General features: G+C 43.3%; 1 long non-coding RNA gene across 1 annotated transcript; it reads left to right on the forward strand.

Moving 5' to 3' along the window:
• The first annotated feature begins 1 nt into the window (after window position 1).
• Window positions 2-21,131, forward strand: LOC141419885 (uncharacterized). The gene is made up of 3 exons (XR_012444603.1): window positions 2-297; window positions 17,694-17,747; window positions 20,675-21,131. It is a non-coding gene; the product is annotated as an uncharacterized lncRNA (long non-coding RNA).
• Window positions 21,132-21,372: the final 241 nt, after the last annotated feature.

Genomic DNA, 21,372 nt, shown 5'->3' on the forward strand with positions numbered 1-21,372 from the left:
TGCGCCAGGACGGCTGCCGCTTTCTTAACCAATCGGCAGCTGCGCCGCGCGTTACGGGAGAGCGTAGCCTGGGAAACGTCAGCCTTTGGGGCGGGGCACAAAGTAATGGATGGAATTCCCTGCCAATAGTAGTCAAGGATTGAAGAGCCAGGCAGTCCCGCCCCCAGCCCAAGATGACCGGTCACGAGATGAAGGGTAGGGCAAGTCGTCAGACTTGAGCGTCGGAGCTGGTCTAGGGTCCCGAGAGCCCTCCGAGTTAGACTGCCTCCGGAGTGCGGATCCTTTGTCCAGTGTCTGGTAACGGTCTCCAATACGGGTGTCTGTTTTTCCAGGTCGTGCGCCTCCGCCCCGTTACAAATGCTAGCTACGGAAACTGCAGGGCTAGGTCTGGTTCCGCTTAAATAAGTACACAGATGTTGAGCACCTGCAGTGAGGAAGCCAGGAGCCTCGGGGAATCCCTGCTCTCCCAGTAGGGGTGCTAGGTAAAGTACAGGACTCACACTTAAATTTGAATTTTAGATACATAATAATTTTAGTATGTCTCCAATATTTTATGGAACACATACTAAGGTAAGTATTCGTTTATCTGAAAGTCAAATATAACTGGTCATCCTGTACTTTGATTTGCTATATCTAACAACCCTCCCTCCAAACACTGCGATCCACAAGGAGTGATGCGACAGAACATGAATTACTTCATGTGTTCCTCAGGTTCCAATCTGGTCAAGGTGTTCCGTGAGGGTATGTGAGGGCTGGACCTACTAATTAGACTAGGATTCTCCTCCCACCTCAAAGTCTTGCAAGAGAGGCAAGAAGTGACACCATGCAGCATCTGTGGTTAGAAAATGATGACCTGGAAAGATGGGTATTATTTCAATATGCAAAGGGATGAGGTGGGGAGATTCTTCCAGACAGGAAAAACTGAAGAATGTCAGGGAGAAAGCCCCCCTGAGGTTGAGCACTAACTGTTTAGTTTGATAAAAGAAGAGATTTTACAGCAGAGGGGGACACATAGAGCTAAAACTTTTAAAGTTATGGACATATTTCTTAAGGATCTGGAACTGTACACAAAAAAGCTACATATCATTTGGTAGGAAAGGATTCCTTAGGAAATGGGCTATTGAAGGTGGTGGAGCATTGTTCAGTGCACAAATGTTAAAACAGACTTGTTAAAGGAAAAAATGTCTGATTGCTTCCTCAGTTCACAGCCTCCATTTTCTTTTTGAAATTAACTGAGGGAGGAAAAAAAAGACAGTGGGTTGAAAGCAGTGACCCCAGGAGTTCCCTGAGCAACACACCCACTGGTGAAAAAACTTATGCAACTGAAAACTGGAATCAGAAAAACACTCCCCAGATACTCCCTTTGCACTTTATAGAACCTACTCTGCTTATGAAAGCTATTCTCAGTTTAGAGAGTAGAGTCTGGATTTCCTCACCCAACCTTGGGAAAACTCTCAAATTTGCATTTTTTCCAGTTGTGAATCTGCGCAAATGTGATTTTAAAGAAATCTGAAAGGGGGAAGGGATATTTTCCCATCGGGAATGTGAAATTATTATATAGAAGCAAAATGTCTAAAGCAGCTAATTTCCAAAACGTCAATTCTATCATGACTAGTTTGAAAACAAATTAATCATTAAAAAATCATTTTAGGCATGATGAATTTACTCCTTTGCACACCAACTAAAATTTCATTCTTTGTCCATCTTGCTGCATATCCTAGACCAGTTTTGAACCAGAGGCCTGCAAGAGTTTATCTAAAGTACCTTTATTTAGGGACATACTCTGGTAAAAGTGGAGCAGAGCTACAAGCCCATCCAGCCTAAAGAAACAGGGAAGGAGTGACTTAAAAGAACACTTAAAAGTATTCTTAAAAGGGTTCTAGGACATTCTTGTTTCTTTTAAATTGAGGAATAGCAAAAACGTTACAAGTGGACTTGAATATAAAATACCCACACACACACAGATTGTAATCCTCACAATATTTCAAACTCTGTTTATGGCTTGAGAAATAATATCCTCGTTTTGGCTAAGGGCAAACAGCTTATCCTTTACATCAAAGATGCCTTTTCAGTTGAGGTCTCAAAGGGATATAGCTACTTCTTATATCCTTGGAATTCATCAAGATAAACACTGTAGGAAGCCATCTCCTTGTTGCACAGATTATGACATTGAAAACTAAGGAAGTTCATATGTCCTCAAGGTCACACTGTGAATTGTCAGCAGTTCTGCTTTATGAACACAGCCCTTCTGATTCAGTCTTTAGTGCTCCATAAACAACTGGTGATGTGCAGTTAACATTTCCATTAAGCATTTACAGGTGGATGTGTATGTGTGGCAGGATAATATTTGCACTAATGACCTATTTGGTAGCTGATAGGAAGCCTTCCTCCCCATCAACATACCCCTCTCCTTAAGCCAAATAGCCAAGACTCCAGTCCTCCATTGTCCTGAGGAGAGAACTCTCAGAGGAGAAACAAAAAAGAAGAGTTTCAAACCTGGAGGTTTACATGTATGATTTGAAAGAATGCACAATTCTCTTGGCTTCCCTAACACTGCCCCCTCCCTCCCAATTAGTTCTAGCAGTGAGTTTTGAGAGATCCAGAGTGAGCTTGGTGAGGTGGCCTGGTCTCTGTAAATCACCCATCTCTGGGAGCCTTGTAGAGACCAAGGTCAAGATTGTGCTATCCCCCCAAGACCTTGAAGCCCCCACTCAGTTATTAATATTATTTACTTGCAGTGCTGGAAATGGAACCCAGAGTCTCCTGCATGCTAAGCAAGTACTCTGACACTGAGCTACACCCCCAGCCTTCAATTAAAATTAAGAATTTCTGTTTTGGAAAGGTGAGGAAGGGAGAGGAGAGTAGTTTTACAATGCAGAAATCAGACAAACCCTACATCAACCAGACAGTCAAGGTCAACATCAGCAGTGATAAACCATGTTGACAGTAGGTACCCTTGATATGATGTAATGAACATGGGACTTCACTTATATGATAGTCCTCCATAACCCATGACCCCTGTCTAATCATGAGAAACACAGCAGACGAATTCCAATAGATGAGCATTCTACAAAACACCTAATCACTACTCCTGGAAAATGTCAAAATGACCAAAAAAAAAAAATAAGGCAAGTCTGAGAAACTGTCACCGCCATGAGGCACCTAGGAAGATATGGTGACTAAATGTAATGAGGTGTCCTGGATGGGATCCTGCAACAGAAAAAGGAAGTGTGAATACAGTATGGACTTAAGTTAATAATGGAGGATCAATATTGGTTCATTAATTGTGACAAATGGGCTATGCTGATGTCAACAACAGGGAAAACGGTGTGAGGTACGTGGCAAATCTCTGTACTACAGTTTGTGAATGTCAAACTGTTGGTTAAAAAAGACACCACAAACTAAGTGAAAATACAGCCACAAAAAGGAGAAAGGTGAGTTGTATCCAGAATATCTGAAGCACTCCTACAACTTAATTTAAAAAAAAAAAGACAACCTGATAGAAAAAATGGGCAACAGACTTGTACAGTCATTTTACAAAGGAGGAGATTCAAATGTCAGCTAATAAATATAGAAAAAGATGTTCAACCTCATTATTAGGGAAATGCAAATCTGAAACCATGAGATAACCACAACACACCACAAGGTTGGCAAACATTAAGAAGTCTGACCATGCCAAGCCCTTTGATTCACGCCTGTAATCCTAGCTACTCAGGAGGCAGACATCAGGAGGATCACGGTTTGAAGCCAGACTGGGCCAATAGTTTTTGAGACCCTATCTCGAAAATACCCAACACAAAAATAGGGCTGGCAGGGTGGTTCAAAGCGGTAAGTTTCCCTGCCTAGCAAGTGTGTAGCTCTGAGTTCAAATCCCAGTGCTACCAAAAAATAAAAAAGTCTGACCATGCCAAGGGTAGGCAAAGACTGTGAGTCAACAGAAACTCTCATGTCAGGCTAGTAGGAGTATAAATTGGTCCAGTGATATCAGAGAATATTGCCTAATCTATTAACGTTGAAGATACCCATATCCCATGACTCATCAGTTCACCTTATTGGAATAAATGCTACAGTAATAAGCACGTATGTGTGCCAGAATACGTGTATAAGAATGCTCCTAATGGGCACGCCTGTAATCCTATCTATTCAGGAGGAAGAGATCAGGAGGATCGAGGTTCGAAGCCAGCCTGGGGCAAATGGTTCATGAGACCCTATCTTGGAAAAAACCCATCACGCACACAAAAAAAGGGGGCTGGTGGAGTAGCTCAATGTGTAGGTCCTGAGTTCAAACCCCAGCACTGCAAAAAAAAAAAAAATTGCTCCTAACAGCCCCAAACTGGAAGCAATTTAAATGTTCATTAACAGTAGGATGGGTAATAAATTGTGATATATTTCATATAATGCAATACTATACTACAAGGAAAATGAATAAACATAACTATTACAAAATTATGTGTAATATAACATAAATAAGAAGCAAACTGTACAATTCTACTTATAGGAAGTTCCAGAACAGACCAGAAAAACCCCCATATTGTTTAAGAATGAAGTATATGTGCAAAAATATAAGGAAATGCAAGAAGGGGCTAGGAGTATAGCTCAGTGATACAGCAATTGTCTAGCATGTGTGAGGCCCTGGGTTCCATCTCCAGCAACAGAAAAAAAGCATGAGAAGGCACACTTCCCTTTTACTTGGTAGGATATATTTGTATGTGTTTTCAATTTATGTTTGGAGAATCTGGTGTTTACAAAACATGCCTTCAGTGAGTATGGACATTTCTAAAGAAAGGCCTCTTGTGGCTGCCATGCTAACAACTGTCATCCAAGATATCTCAGGGCATTCACCACCAGACAGAAGCCAGTCCTCAGCCTTCCAGCCTGAGAACCCCAGTTCTGCCAGCAGCCCAGAGTAACATTGCTGTCCTAGCTGGTGACATTGACCCAAAATAAGAAACTTATAAGACCTGTTAATTTACAATGAGATATGTAAGTATGCGGTAGTCTGCATAATTTGTGCCAACCTGTTTAGTGTATTTTCTCCAAAAATGCAAGTGACTGATGTGAGGGTGATCTGGCTGTGACATCTGTCACCCCATTGATCACAAAGGTTGACTTGGCTGATCTAGCTGGCTAGGCAGATGTCTTCCTCCCTCACTGCTCCACATACACCCCTCTCAGAGGACAACCATCCCCAATAGAGGGTATAAGAGTAGCTGTACTCCCTGCTAGAACCTCCAAACAAGCACTCAAAAATGCAAGTGACAGCAGGCTCCTAATTACTCAGCACTGGCTTGGTGAGTACAGGATCTGAGTAAATGCTTCTAGTCTCAGGCTTGGTTGTACCCATCTGTACTGCAGGAATGAGCCCTTTCCAGCCCCTTTTGCTTTGGTTATATTGGAAATAGGGCCTTGCTTTTTGTCCAGGCTGGCCTGGACCATGATCCTCCCATTTTAAGCTTCCCTCCATTGCTGGAATGGCAGGCATGTTCCTCTGCACTCTCAACTTTTTTCTGTTAAGATTGGGTCTCTAAGATTTTTTCACCCAGGCTGGCCTAGAATAGCGATCCTCCTGATCTCAGCCTCCCAAGTAGCTAGTACAACAGACATGAGCAACTATGCCTGGCTTCATCTTTCTTTTTTCATTTCTTTTCTTTCTTTTTTTTTGTGGTACTAGAGGTTGAACTCAGGGCCTTACACTTGCTAACCTGTGCAGGCACTCTACTGCTTGAGCCAAGGAGGCAGGTTTGAACTCAGGGCTTTGAGCTTGCTGAGGAGATGCTCTACCACTTGACCCATGTCCCCAGCCCTTTTTTCATTGGTTGTTTTTAAGATAGGATCTTTCTTCATGCTGTGCTGGCCTGGATCACAATCCTCCCATTTATGCTTCTCTGTATAGCTGGGGATGATAGGCAGGAGCCACTGTGCCATGGATTGAGATGGGGGTCTCATGAACTTTTTGCTCGGCTGGCCTTGAACCGTGATCCTCCCAATCACTGCGTTGAGACTGAGCCACCAGTGCCTGGCTTCATCTTTTTTTGTGTGTGTGCAGTACGGGGGTTGAACTCAGGGCCTCCTGCTTGCTATGCAGGTGCTCTATACCTCGAGTCACTCCACCAGCCTGTGTTACCATCTTTTGCCATATAATCAGAAAGAGAGGAATGAGGCCAAGACCCAGAGTCAAGTAGACAGGAAGTTGCAATGTGTCTGCAGTTCCTGCCAGCTTTGAAATTCTTGATTCTTATCCCTGGAAAGATTCAATTGCATTCCCTAACTTAAAAATATGTGTGATGCCCCAGAACTCAACTTCCTCTTTTTCTTTAATAAAAATGTTTTTACTGTAACTGTGCTAAAATACACATAACATAATTTTATCATCGTAGCCATTTTAAGTGTACAGTTTCGTGACATTAAGTACATTCACATCATATGCTGCTGTCACCATCATCCGTCTCCAGAACTCTCATCTTGTAAACCTGAAACTCCGTGTCTGTTAAACAATAACTCCCCATTCTCCCAGCCACTGGCAACTAATATTCTGCTTTCTGTCTTTATGAATTTAACTACTGTGTTATTATTTTGCTTTTGGCAGTGCTGGGGTTGGGTTCAGGACTTCACACTTGCTAGGCAGGCACTCCATCACGTGAGCCACGCCCCAGGCTTTTTTTTTGCTTTAGTTAGTTTTCAGATAGAATCTTGTACATTTGCCTGGGGCAGGCCTTGGACTTATTGGTTGAGATGGGGTCTTGATAACTTTTTGCCAGGTCTGGCCTCAAACCAAGATCCTCCTGATTGCTACTTCTCAAGTAGCTGGAATTATAGGTGTGTACTGCCACACCCAATTACTCTGGGTTTTTGTTTTTTTTTTGTGGCACTGGGAATGAAACCCTTCACATATGCTCGGCAAGTGCTCTACCGCTGAGCTATATCCCCAGTCCCAAATTTGACTACTCTAGATACTTTATGTAACTGGAATCATACAGTATTTGTCTTTTGTGACTGGCTTATCTCACTTAGCGTAATATCTTCAAGGTTCATTCATGCTGTAGCACAGGTCAAAATTGCCTTCCTTTTTAAGGCTGAATAGTATTCCACTGTTTTTTGTTTATCCATTCATCTGTTGGTGGACATTTGGGTTGCTTTCACCTCTTAGCTATCGTGAATACTGCTGCTGTGAACATGGGTGTGCAATCATCTCTTCAAGACACTACTTTCAATTCCTTGAGGTATATACTCAGAAGTGGAATTGCTGAATCATGTGCTAATTCTATTTTTAACTTTTTGAAAAGTTGACATACTGTTTTCCATAGATGCTGTACCATTTTACAATTCCTCCAACAGTGCATAAGGGTTCCAGTTTCTTCACATCCTCACCAACACTTGTTAATTTCTGTTCTTTTTTTAACACTGACCATCCTAATGGGTGTGTGGTCAACCTCCTCTTTTGCATCAGCTGGTCTGATTGGCTGTCTGGGGCTTGTGACCAAAAAACGCCCCAACTAAAATGAGCACATTCTAGGGCTGGGGGACCAGTAGAGTGCTTGCTCAGCATGTGTGAATCATCCCCGGCACTGTTAAAAAACAAAACAAAACATGAGCCAGCCCAATCCACCCTCCCCAAAAAAGTAAAACATAGTTAGCAAGACCATATCTCAAAGAACAAGCTGGGCATGGTGCATCACACCACTAATCCCCGATATAAGGGAAGTGGAGATAGGGGGATCTCAGTCCAAGGTCAGCCAGGGGACAAAGCATGAGATCCTATCTGAAAAATAACTGAAGTGGAAAGGGCTGAAGATATGGCTTAAGTGGTAGAGTGCTTGCCTAAGCAAGCACAAGGTCCTGAGTTCAAACCCTAGTACTGTCAAAATTTCTCTCTCAGGTTCTTTATCACATGTTTATACTGACAAACCTCAGCCTTCTGATTCATTCATTCATTCTTTTTAATTTTTTTGAGGTCTGTCAATTCTTTTGATCTACAACAGCAAAATCATGATGGATCAAAAGTCATTTAGTGTCTTTGAGGTGTGTGGTTATTGTCTCATCAAAGACCTGTCATGTACCCAGATTATCACTCAGAAGCTGTGTCATTCCATTTCCACTCCTCCTAAGATTCATGTCGTATCTCAGGGACTAGAAAGCTAAAAACTTCGTGTGATTTTTAAACCAATAGCCCAGGGACAGTCCCTCAACTTGTGCTTCTCCAGCACCTTACGTGATCAGTATGGAGCCCTTCTGCCCGAAACACTTTTCCCTGATTAAACCCTGGCTGAGGTTTAATTTAATTTAATTTAGTGTCATTTCCAAGTTTTAATGGGCGCTTCATCTAATTGAACCACTGGATGTTGACTGCTTCAGTGACTTCGGGATAGCTCTTCTCAATCCCCCTGAAAAATTGAGTCCCAGCAGTGTGTCCTGTGACTCTACGATGATAGAAGTCACAATAGTCATGGTCTTTGAGAGAGAGGGAGGCAGACTTAGAAGTGGCACAAGGGAACTTCCCGGAATACTGACAATGTCCTATACCCTGATCTGGATGGTGGTTACTTGGGGGACATACATAGGAGAAAGTACAAGTTGTTCGCTTGAGATCCATGCATTTTAGGTTAGGGATGTAGCTCAGTGGTAAAAGGTTTGCCCAGCAGGCTCAAGCCCCTGGACTAATCCCCAGCATCAAAAAGAAAAAAGATTAAAAAAAAAAGACTCATACATTTTACTATGTGAAAATTATGTCTACTTTTTTTCCTTTTTGGTGCTGTGACTTGAACCCAGAGCCTTGCACATGAAGCATGGACTCTAGCACTGAACTCCACTCCAGGTCTTAGCTCCCCAAATTTTGGGGGGGTAGGACTGGGGTTTGAACTCAGGACTTTGCATTTGTAAAGCAGGCACTCTACTCCTTGAGCTACAGCTCCAGTCCCCCTAAATTTGTTTTAAATAGGGTGTTTTCACTTTGCACCTAGTGCTCCAGCATATAAAAATGCACACGTGCATCCGCCCATTCATTCATTCCTTACACAATGTGTGTGTTCACAGTGTACTCTGTGAACGCTGGGCCCTGATCACTTACTGCTGAATCTCAGTGACATGGTCTGAGACATGCCCCTTCTGGAGGGAAAAGAAGAACAAGTTTATTTTCACAAGGTGCAGCTCCAAGTTAGCAGGGACTAGTGTTCACAGGGCACATTGTAAACACATGACATTGGGTAAACAAATGAAGGAAGGAATGAATGAATGCACAAATGGTGGTTTCTATTCATATGTGAAGTATGAAATGAAGGAAATCTGACAGCAAAGTGTCTCTGGTTTCTGTTACTACACCAAAATATCTGAGGTAGACTAATATATGAAGAAAAAGAGGTTTCTTTTGCTTACAGTTTTGGAGGCTGAAAGTTCAAGGTTAAACAGCTCCATCAGGTTCAGCCTCTGCTGAGAACTTCATGGAGGACAGCATAACAAGAGTGGGAGAACATGCAGAAAAAGTCACATGGTGAGACAGGAAACCAGCGAGATTCAGGGAGCCAGGCTTGCTCTTTATAACAACTCACCACTGCAGGGACTAACCAGGATCCCAAGAGCACTGCATTAATCCTGTCCAAGAACCACACCCTAGTGACCTAACTTCATTCCACAAAACCTTGCTTACTGCTTGACACTAGTGATCAAGCAGGCATCATATGAACCTGTGTGGGGCAAACCATAGCCAAATCATAGCGCAACGGGAGCACAGGAAGTTCAATTTCCAGATAACTACAGAGGCAAGGGCAAAAATATTTACAGGGCAAAACCAGAATCTCTGGAGCTTGTTGGGATGCCTGACCACCTGAGCAGGTCTTTGATCCTCCGCTTCCCCACAGGGATTCCATTCTGCTTAGAATCCACAGACTACCCCTTATTCTCTCTCTCTCTCTCTCTCTCTCTTGGTGGTGCTGGGGTTTGAACTCAGGGCCTCACGCTTGCTAGGTATGCACTTCAGCATGTTGAGCCACCCCACTAGCCATCCACGAAGGTGATAACTTATTAATGAAAAATCTCCAATGTCCAGATACCCTCCCTCACCCTTGGGAGAGCCACACTAGGGACCCTGCACCTAGCAGCCTATGGGGACACCGTGCACTGACTCTTCTCAGACATGAAGGAAGCCTAGCTTTGCATTGTCACTGTCTACATGCACATTTTCTCTGGACAAGTCTTGAGTTCCAGTGAGAACTAGGTACCAGGGGCGGGGTGCGGGGGAGGAAGGGTACATTAAAGTCAGGGCCTCACAGGCTTGTGTTACTAACTCACCTGGTGTTCAGACTTCTAGTCTGGCATTGGCTCTCTCCTTCATTGTCACACTATCTTTTGGTGCTAGGGTCAGCCCCCAGTTGGAGTTTGTTGTTTGAATTAATGAACTTTTAATTTTAGAATAGCTTACATTTAGAGACAAGTTGCAAAGAGAGTACAGAGAGTTTTCATGTGCCCTGCCCATCACCCAAGTTTCCCTGTGCTTAACATCTTACTTGAGTGTGGTATCTATTGCAACCGATTAATATTGATACATTAGCTGAACTGGAGTTTTTGTTTGGCTTGGCTTTTTATTTTTTGAGGCAGAGTCTTGCTATGTAGCCCAAGCTGGCCTCAAACCTACAATCTTCCTGCCTCAACCTTCTAAGCAGCTGGAGGTTTGGTTTATTCTCTCTGTCCTCTTCTGAACTTGTCCTGGCTTAAGCATGGTGTTTCCAGCCTAACAGCCACCTCCTCTCTTTCCCTCCTTCCTCTTCACAGGCGGTTGTTTATAGCACCAGTAGGTGAGTCTTAACCCTGTACTCCAGTGACCTGCAGTGACATTCATACCTGGAGCTATTACAGTGGTTCTGTAAGCTGTGCATTCTTCCCTCTTATTTTCATGTTAAGTCTAGATGTGCCAAATTTTACCAAACCGAAACATAGTTGGCTTAATTAGACATAATTTGGTTACAAATGGCTAATTTGCTCACCTTTGGACATTAATGAAAAAGAGGGGCCTTTTCTTGGCAGGATCCAATGGTATCTAACAGCTGTGTTGGGTAAAGAGCTTATAAGACATGGACTCTGTTATCCAACTGCTCGTGTGACCTTGGACAAGATATTTACCTTTCAGTGCTCAGTTTTCTCATCTGTAAGTGGGGCAGGTAAAGGTATCTATCCTATAGGTAGCATGAGGAAATGAAGTGACTTGAGTAAAGCACTTAAAACAGTGCACACCTAAAACAGTGCTTGGTCACTGAGCACTTACATAGCTACAATGACGGCAATCATTACCATAAGCGCACCTCGGAGAAAAACTACAGAAGAATAGGAAAGGGAATTACACTCATTCTTTTCTAAGGCTGTGAGGTGTCTCTCTTCCTTGCCTTTCTCTAGGTATTTGATTCAGTCTTCTGTCTTCCTCTGCTAGTGCGCCCAAACTAGGAGACTGTGTTTTATTTTGTTTTTCCCAACTGGGGATTGAACCCAGGGCCTCACAAGCACTTTACCACTTGAGACACGCCCCCCAATCCTTTTGGTTTTAGTTTGTTTTTCAGATAGGGTCTCATGCTTTTCCCCAGGCTGGCCTTGAACCATGATGCTGCTACCTCCACCTCCCGAGTACCTGGGATTATAGGCCTGCACTACCAGGCCTGAAAATGTCTCAGCATCATTGTTCACATTCCAAATTTAGGGAAAAGAGAAACAGAGCAGTCCCACCAAGGTCAGGCAACTTCCAGTGATCCTAAAAGCTGTTGATATGTGTGGGTGTAAATACGGAGTCAACAGATTCTTGGGGCTTTCCTTCCCTGGCTTCTCTCAGAAGGGGAAATACTAGTTATTTATGGTTGGTGTGTGTGTGTGTGTGTGAGTGATAGTGGGATTTGAACTCAGGGTCTACACCTTGAGCCACTCCACCACCCTTTTTTGTGATTTTTTTTTTCAAGATAGGGTCTTGAGAACTATTTGCCCAGGCTGGCTTCAAACTGCACTGCGATCCTCCTGATCTCTGCCTCCTGACTAGCTAGGATTACAGGGTGAACCACCAGCACCTGGCAACAATAATTTTTTTTGAATGCTGAAGTTCTAACACAAAGCATTGCACGTGCTAAGCATACACCCTATCATGGAGTTACACCCCCCAGTTCCAGCAACAATCATTTATTATCTCTTGGGGTTTCTGTGGGTCAGCAAATTTGGGAGAAGCTTGGCTAGCTGGTCCTGGCTTGGGTCTCTCATGCCACTGAAATCAGATGGTGGCTGAAGATGGTGTCATTTTGAAGGTTTCTTCATTTACATGTCTGACACCATGGCTGAGAAGACTCAAACAGCTGTGGGTGGAATAGTTGGGGCATGTCAGACATCTATTTTTTTTTCTTTTTCTCTATTTCTATATGGCTTGTCTATATGGACATTCTAGCATTGGTGGCTTCAGGGTAACCAGATATATTGCATGGCAGCTCAGGGCTCAAGTGTGTGTCCCAAGAGGCAGAGAAAGCCAGGTAAAAGTCTTCTAACTTTTTTTTTTTGGCATTATTAAGGACTGAACTCAGGGTCTTGAGCCTGTGAGGCACATGTTCTACTATTTGAACCATGCCCCAGTTCTTTTGCTTTCCAGACAGGGTCTTGTGCTTTTGCCTGGGCCAGCCATGAACTCTGACTTTCCTACCTCTGCCTCCCAAGGAGCTGGGATTACAGGTGTGCACCATCACGTGGAGCCCAACCATGTTACTTTTTAGGGCGTAGTTTTGGAAAGTCACTCTGCATCACTTCCTCTGTATTCTATTGGCCAAGGCAGATAAATAGGGCTGCCCAAATTCAAGAGGAGGTATTTTAGTCCGTTTTCTGCTACTATAATAGAATATCACACACACACACACACACAGGGTAAATTATAAAGAAATTTATTTCTCATATCTCTGGAAGCTGAGAATCCCAAGAGCACGATGCCAGCAAATGGCAAGGGCCTTTGTGCTGTTTTGTCACATGGCAGAAGGGCAAGCAACCATACACGAGACAGAAAAACCAAACCAAACTCATTCTTTTACCAGAAGCCCACTCCTCAATAACCAACCCATTCACTCCATAGCAGCCTCAATCCACCCATGAGAGCAATGCCCTCATGACCTAATCTTAAAGACCCCACCTTAGTGCTGTTATAGTGTCAATTCAGTTTCAACATGAGTTTTCCAAGAAACATTCAAACCACAGAATAAAGGAACACAGAGTCCCCCTCCCCCCCAACTGTCAACAGAGGCCTGTCAAAGTCAAATTTACATTGTAAAAGCCTGTAGGTTGGGGCAGATGTAAGCATGGCTGTTTTGGGAAAATACAATCTGCGGGGGGGGGGGGGGGGGGGGGAGTTGCATATAGATGAGAATGGTTCTCATAGGTAATATAATACGATTTGATGCAATACTATTTTACTCAATGTATTTGTAAACATTTCACCGCATCCTTTGCGATATCACTTCGGTGTTAAATTCCTTTTTTTTTTTTTTTTGTGGTCCTGGAGACAGAACTCAGGGCCTCATGCATGCTAGGCAAGTGCTCTACCACTGAGCTACACCCTCAGCCCTAAAAATGTTTGTTTTTAAAACTTAAGTTACCAAATGAATACACATTTATAAAATATTTCAAAATACACAAATGCATAAAGAAAAAATGGTCCCATCTCTTCCCTCTAATCACACTCTTTAGAAGTAATGATAAGTTCTGTATCTAAACTTTATGCCTGTTCAATGTTGGATTTGATTTTACTTTTCATAAAATAAAATCATGCTATATATCCCTGCTTTTTACTTTAAAATATCTGAACTATCCTATCACGGCAGGAAGTAGAAATGCATTTTGTTCTTTTTTTAATCATTACACAGCATTCCACTGTCTGTGTTATGGTAACTAATTCCCTTATTATTTGCAGGTTAACCAATTTTAATGGAACCAAATGATTGTGCAGTAACATTTTGTATACATTCACACACACAAACACACACACACAAACACACACACCACCTTATAACCTTGCTGGGAATGGTAGACTGGAAATAGTAGTCAGCATATCCTTGAGGAGATTCTTCAGTTGGAACTAGGGTTTAGTATTTCTGTCTTCTGACTTCAACCTTCCCAGCCTCCCTCTTCCTCTCCATGATGTTACTAATCTTCTTCCACTGACAGTTGAGCTTGGCCTTCTTGTTGGCTTCCTCGAAGTGTCTGCTTTTCCACCCTTCAGGCATCTTCATAACACACTAGGGTGCAGCTTTGTTAGTCAGATACCCATCATAGTCTTCCTGGGTTTCAAAATCCCAGCGTCGTAAGGGGCCCTTCTTGCGACAAGTGGGCCTTTTTGTCATACTCCATCTCGTCGTCACTATCGTCGCCCATGGCGCCTGGGTAGCATTCCATGTAACAGTTGGATGAGCCAAAGAAATCTCCCAGATGTTTGTTGTCTTCTGGCTTCTTTAGAAATTCAGTGCCTCCCAGTCGGCAGGTCGAACAAACATGGACACACACGTCTTGGTAGACCCGCGTTCTTTGTTGACATGCAGGAGCTCATCATCTTCAATTGACTTCTCAGAACAGTAGTGCTTGTTTTTCTCCTCCATTGTCTTGAAGTGTTGCTTTTGACCCCACTCTTGGTCCTGGTCTCTGTCTTTCTCCCTACCAAGCTCTGGTTCCCAGAATCTCTTCGGTTTCTTGTCCCAGGATGTCTTGGTCATAAAGGGTACAGGACCCCCAGTGTATTTCAGAATGCTCACATTGGCTTCTGGAGGATTTCTCGCTTCTTGACTCCCTTTGTCCTTCTTGAGCTTCTTGGCGTGGGCACTCTGCCTCAGGTATGAAAGCACCTGGGTGAGCTTGCCGATGACAATGTCGTGTTTGGTCGGCATGGTCTGGGATTCTATGGTGGGGCAATCAGCCTTGCTGCGGATAACAGTGGTGGGTGGCACCCACAGCTCGGTAGTTTGCTGTTTTGCTGATCGACTCGGTTCCCTCATAATCCTTGTTCAAACCCTCTCTCCGCTCCTTGGCGGAGGCCCGAGAGAGAGAATGGGCCTCTGAGAGCGCAGCCTGGTGTAACTTTTCCTTCTCCCCCACAGCAGAGTTGTTTCTTTCCCCTCCTTGTACTTCCACGGGATCTCGTGGGGACTCGACTTACAGGGTGGTGGAGCCCTTGTAGTCATGAGAAGGCTCCTGAACTCTTCATTGGAGAATTGGGGTCGGTGAAAGGAATAAGGGACAGCCACAGACTGCTCTTCTGGGGCCCAAAGGTCGGAAAACAGCTCGCAGTCTTTCTTCACCATTTTGTCCCAGTCCTTCCACGAGGGCAAATGGCACAGCGGTGAGCTTTAGCCCACAAGGCCCTTGGAATCGTCCCACATGCCACTTGAAGAAATCCCACAATGCCCCTTGGAATTTTCCCGTATGCCACTTGGAGAAATCCTACAATGCACCTTGGAAGCACCCCACAGTGCTTTGCGTAGGAAGCCCTTCTGCCTCTGCCCTCTCTCAGCCATCCTTCTGCTCCCCCAGAAGTTGGAAACAGTGTAATTAACTTACTTTAAATACATGTCGTATGGAGTGTGTGTGGTGGGGTGGTGTGAATTTGTGTGTGTGTGACAGTGTGATTAATTTACTTTAGATACAAGTTGTGTGTGATATGTGGTGTGGTGTGTATTTGTGTGTGTGTATGTATGTAAGAGAGACAGTGTAATTAACTTACCTTAGATACAGGCCGTGTGTGGTGTGTGTAGGGGTAGGGGGTGTGTGTGTAGCAGTAATTAATTTACTTTAAATACAGGCTGTGTGTGTGTGCACTATTTAGTTTTAGGCTACCCTCCTGGAGCAGTCAGTCGCCCTTTATAGGACATTGCTCTTCAGGAGTAGTCAGCTGGTTTAGTCAGAAAAGTTACTCCTGGTATTTCATCTCTAGTGCTTTTATGTTCCATCCATTGCAGACATTTTGCTAACGAGCATAATCTGCACGATGGTGACTAGAAACGGGCTCTTAGCTCAGGGTGGAGGCGTGCACCTAAAATCCCAGTCTCTGGGAGGCGGAGGCAGGGGGATCATGCCATCCATGCCAGCCTGCACTGTGTGAAAGGCAGAAATGGACTCAGGGTGCGGCTCAATGGCAGAGCCCCTGCCAAGCAGGTGCAAGGCCCTGCGTTCCATCTCCAGGACCACAAAGAGAAGTAGCCAAGGTACATGGATTGGCTGAGCTATTTTAGAGGTATTCCTTGCCCAGCCAGGCATGTACCTAGGCTAAGTCTGTATTGGGTCCTTTGTCCAGTCATGAATTTAGACGTTCTGGTTTAATACCACCTTCAAGGCTAACAGAATTCTGCTTGCAGAACACTGTAGCTGTTGCCTCGAACCAACCTTGCACTGTAAGGATTGAGAGTTGGCATTCCTCTGAGTCCACTGAAGAGGTTGTTCAGCTGTTGTTGCACCTGCTTGCTAATATTTACGTGGCTGATTTTGGCCGTAGCCTGGGAGGAAGGTAAGGAATAAGTAGGTCCCACCTACTTCAGACTAATGGTGGCTACAAGAGAGCCTCAGGTGTGCCTGATCAAATTGGTCTAGGTCACTTCACAATATACTGCATCATAATTTATTTGTTGCAAGCCTGTTTCAGCAGGCACTTAAAATGCTTCTAGTATTTCTTCCTTATGTGATGTGCTGCAGTACCATCTATTTCACAAAGTGTTTTGCAGAAACCTTTTTAATAATTGCAACAATACTTTTGTATCTTCTATTTTGGCAGAATCTACATTTGAACCCAGGTCTGGTTGATACCAAACTCCATCTTTCCCTATTGGGAAAGACAGAATTTTCTGAAAGATTGAACGTGGGAATGAAAGTGCCAGGAGCTAGTAATAGATGGTGCTGTTTTCCCAGGTCTTATTTGGAATTCTATCCCAGACTTCAATTGACTTTTGACCTCTCTGGGTCAGTTTAAATGGTTTGCAGTCCATGTTACAGGTATGGTTTTGCTGAACAAATACAAAAGAAATCTTCTTGTTACCAATTAATTTTCAAACCTAGGAAGGTACCAAGCTCAGAATGTCAGTAAATGGAATTAAATATAATCTCACACACTGAACAATATACTTCATGTCTTAATTAATAATTCAGAGCATCTAGTGTAGTGCGGAAGGGTGTCGTGTCTGCCCTGCTGGTTTGTGGGAAATTTGCTATTTTCAACGCATTATACTCACCTTACACCCACCAACCAAAAAGCAAACCTGTGACATTTGCCAAGAAGTAGCAAGCAGAGATCAATGACAAAGGGCAGAATAGTATTATTCTTACTTACGAGGGATAGTGCTCAAATAGAGAGGAATGTCTTTAAATCCAAATTTCTGAGACAATAGAGATTTTGATGTGGATTTTTGCCTTCATTTTAGTGTTTCACAGTCTGTGTTCCTAAGAACTGGGACAGATAATTTATTCTGGAGAGCCTCATACTTTAGTCAAGTGTATATATAATGCTACTTTAATATTGTAGTCTTTAAGTTAGAGGGCATTTTTAAATTGCTCCCCCTTATATATTCTATTCACTGTAACTTTTTTTTTTTTTTTGGTTCTCAGGATCCAATCTTGTACATGGTAGGCAAACACTCTATCATTGAACTACACCCCCAGCCCAAAATGTAATTTCATTTTTTCCCCTAAATGAATCCCTGTGTGATTTTTCTTTCCTGCAGGTCCAGTCTTAACTGCTCTATGCATCTCTTTGACCCTGCCTCCAACCATGAAAAGTAAGTTCTGTCTTTTGTGGTCCTCCAGAGTATTCTATCATTCTTTTGTTTTGTTTTGAAGGGTCTCACTATGTTTCCAGGCTGGCCTGGAACGCAGTAGGTAGCCCAAGCTGGTCTCAAACTCGATCTTTTTGCCTCTGCCTTCTGAGCACTGGGATTATAGGCATGTATCACTATTTTCTTCTTTATCTTACTACTTCCTTTGGTTGGAACTTTAATTTGTATCTAAGCAACTCCTTAAAAGTTGTCTGGGTCCTATTTATAAGTTTAATTAGTACAGCATTAATTAGTAGTTGAATTGCAAACTGTCTAAAAGTCTACTAACAGAAGACTTTCAATTAAGTAACTCGGTGTATGGCATCTCTTGGTGTCTGTGGGAGACTGGTTTCATGACCCTCTGTTAATACCACTGTCCTTGGATGCTCCAGTCCCTTCTATAAAATGGTGTCACATGTGCCTGGAACCTACGCACATCTCCTCTATACTTTAAACCATCTCTAGATGACAGTGAATCTAATACAATGCAGATGCTATGCAAACAGTTATATTGTTTAGGGGAAATGCCAAGAAAAAGTCAGAGCATGTTCAGTAGAGACACAGTTTTCTTCCTGAATATTTTAGGTACGTGATTGGTTGACTTTTATATTTGGAATCTGTAGACACAGAGGTCCAACTGTACATTCACACTTCACAGTATTCTATAGCTGTACTAAGAACAGAAAGCTCTGTGGATCGATTGTAAATATATACTATTAAAGTGAGCCAGTAGCTCATACCTGTAATCCTAGCTACCTAGGAGGTTGAGATCAAAAGGACTATAGTTTGAAGCCAGTCTAGGCAAAATGTTTATGAGACCCCATATCAACAGGAAAAAAAAAAGCTGGAGGTGGTAGCACACGCCTGTCATCCCAGCTACAGCAAGAAGCATAAAATAGAAAGTTCTCAATCTGGGCTGACCTGGGCAAAAGTAAATCCTTATTTCCCAAATAATCAGAGCAAAAAGGGCTGGAGGTGTGGCTCAAGTGGTAGAGCACCTGGCTAGCAAGTGTAAAGCCCTGAGTTCAACCCCCCCCCCAAAAAAATCAAAGTAGGCCACTGTGTATTATATGTCACCATTTATGTGCAAAGGAGGTGTGTGTGCGTGTGTGTGTGTGTGTGTGTTGTATTGTACAGACACAACCTATCTCTGAAGGAAACACAAGGAACTGATGAAATTGGTGCTTTGGGGAGGAGGAGCCGAGGGCAGGGGTCGGAGGAGACTTTATGCAGTCATCCCTCAGAATCCATGGGGGATTGGTTGTAGGACCCTCTCCCCCCACACACTGATACCAAAATCCATGGGTGCTCAAGTTCCCTGTATAAAAGCAGTGTGTTTACATATAATCTGTGCACATCTTCTTAGATTCTTAAACCACCTTCAGGTGACTTATAATGCCTAACACAGCATGCTATGTAAATAGCTGTTTAGGAAATAATGACAAAAAAATTTGTACATGTTCATTCTAGACACTTTTTGGGAATATTTTCCATCCGTGGCAGGTTGAATCTGCAGATAAAGAATCCATGAATATGGATAGCTGAGTGTAAATCCTTTGTTATCTTGAATTTTGAACCACGCAAATGGTTGTGAATCTGTTAAAAAATGAATAAAATTAAATAGCAAACAAAAGGAAGGCAAAACAACACAAGCTGTCTAGAAGGAGGTAGCAGGTCACCTTGGGGCAGACCCTGGTCCACCAGTCTTCCCATTGCCATGGCTGGAGGAGGGGTATAACAGGCCCTTTCTTATGGCTGGGTATGACCTGCCTTTCCCAGTAAGCCCTTGGTATGCAGAAACTGTCCCAGGGCAAGTATGTGTGGAAGTCAAATAGATTCCTGAAGTTAGAGGAATCAGAGCCTCAGCCCTTCAAGCGTCTGAAGAATTTCCCTTCTCTGATGGGTTCAGAGGGTCCTGGTGGGGTCAGCTGCCAGAGGGGGGCATGGGAACCCTTGGGAAAGTCACCAAGAAGGAAGAAGATGGACTAGGCTCAACACGGTGAACATAGACTGTTGTTGGGAAAGGCAGATGCTTATCTGGTGCAGCTGGACTTGTAAAATCTCATGTGGGTTGTGGAAACAAGAGCTGAGTGTTTCAGAAAAAAGCAAAGACTCATACACTTGGGATCCCCACTCTTGGTGTGTTGTCCCAGAGCTCCCCAGAGGGAGGAGTCAGCCTTGCTTGGTGAGCCACCGGGGCCTAGCCAGGAGAGAGACAAGCAGAGGATTAGGATGGTTGGAGGGAAAGATGTCACTGGTTTTCACCAGCCAAAACAGAGCGTGGACATTGGGGGACTGCTGACTCTAGCGTTTTCCTCCCTGGAGTGTTTGAAAGCAGGGCCAAGATGGAATCAGACTTGCATCTTGAATAAGTCACCAGGGATTGGGCCTCAGGGGAAAAACTGGACTTTTTATTAATCTATGCGTGTGGCTCCTGAAGCAGCTAATTTGAATACAGTGACTGAGTGATGTTAAGGTATTGGTGTTAATTATTTTAGAGGTTTATATTGGTGGTTATGTTTACGATGATTTCTTGTCTTTAAATGATACATACTGAAGTATTTGTGGATGCAATAATGTAATGTCTGGGATTTGCTTCAAAACATCCAGTAGGGAGGAGATATGGGGAGGAAAAAGCAGGTGATGTGTAGATGACACCAGATTGGTCATAAATTGATAGCAGTTACTCTGGGGGATGGGTACATAGGACTTCATCAGTTCTCTCTCTCTCTTTGTGTAAGCTTGAAAATATTGTGCCTTTTTTAATGTTGAAAAAACAAAAGCCATATGAATGTATTTAACTCTCACCTTGTAAAGCCTGTCTTATCAAGTATGCTTCTGCGCTATTTGTTCCTACACTTGATTAAGCTCCCTTACCTCTCCCACCCTAGGGAAACTCTGAAGTGGAGAACTTGTCTTAAACATCTTTCTCTTTGTGGCTGGGCACATGGAGGCAGTAGAGGATAGTAGTTAAGAGAAGAATTCTGAATTGGGCATGGTTACTGCACCTGTGGTCCAACTCCAAGGGGACAGGAAGATAACTTGAGCCCAGGAGTTTGAGGACAGCCTGGGCAACACAATGAAAAGAAAAAAAAAAAGAACAGCCAGGTGCAGTGCTACACACCTATAATCTCAGCACTTGGAGTCACTGCATAGCAAGACCCTGTATCAAACAAAACAAGGAGAATAAGAGAAAGAGGAAGAAGAAGAAGGAGGTAGGAAGAAGGAAGAAGAAAAGAAAAGAAAGCAAAGAGTTCTGGCTTTTGTACCACTGGCTCAAAATGGGCATGGCCACTGAGTAACTGGAAGTTCCTCAGCTTCCCTGTGCCTCAGTTTCCTTATTTGTGCAATGAGAATAAATAAAATAATATACCTTGAATGCTTTTATAAGGATTAGATGAGATGGTAGTTTGTAACAGTGCTTGATATATAAAAGGGCTCAGAAATGTTTGTTGTTATTATTTATTTTTTTAAGATGGGATCTTGCTGCATATCCCAAGCTGACCTCAAACTCATGATTCTCATTGCTGCCTCCCAAGTTCTGGCATTACAGGTGTGCACCACCAAGCCCAGCTTAAAAATGTTTACA

The sequence above is a fragment of the Castor canadensis genome, chromosome X, assembly GCF_047511655.1.
Source record: "Castor canadensis chromosome X, mCasCan1.hap1v2, whole genome shotgun sequence".
NCBI lineage: Eukaryota > Metazoa > Chordata > Mammalia > Rodentia > Castoridae > Castor > Castor canadensis.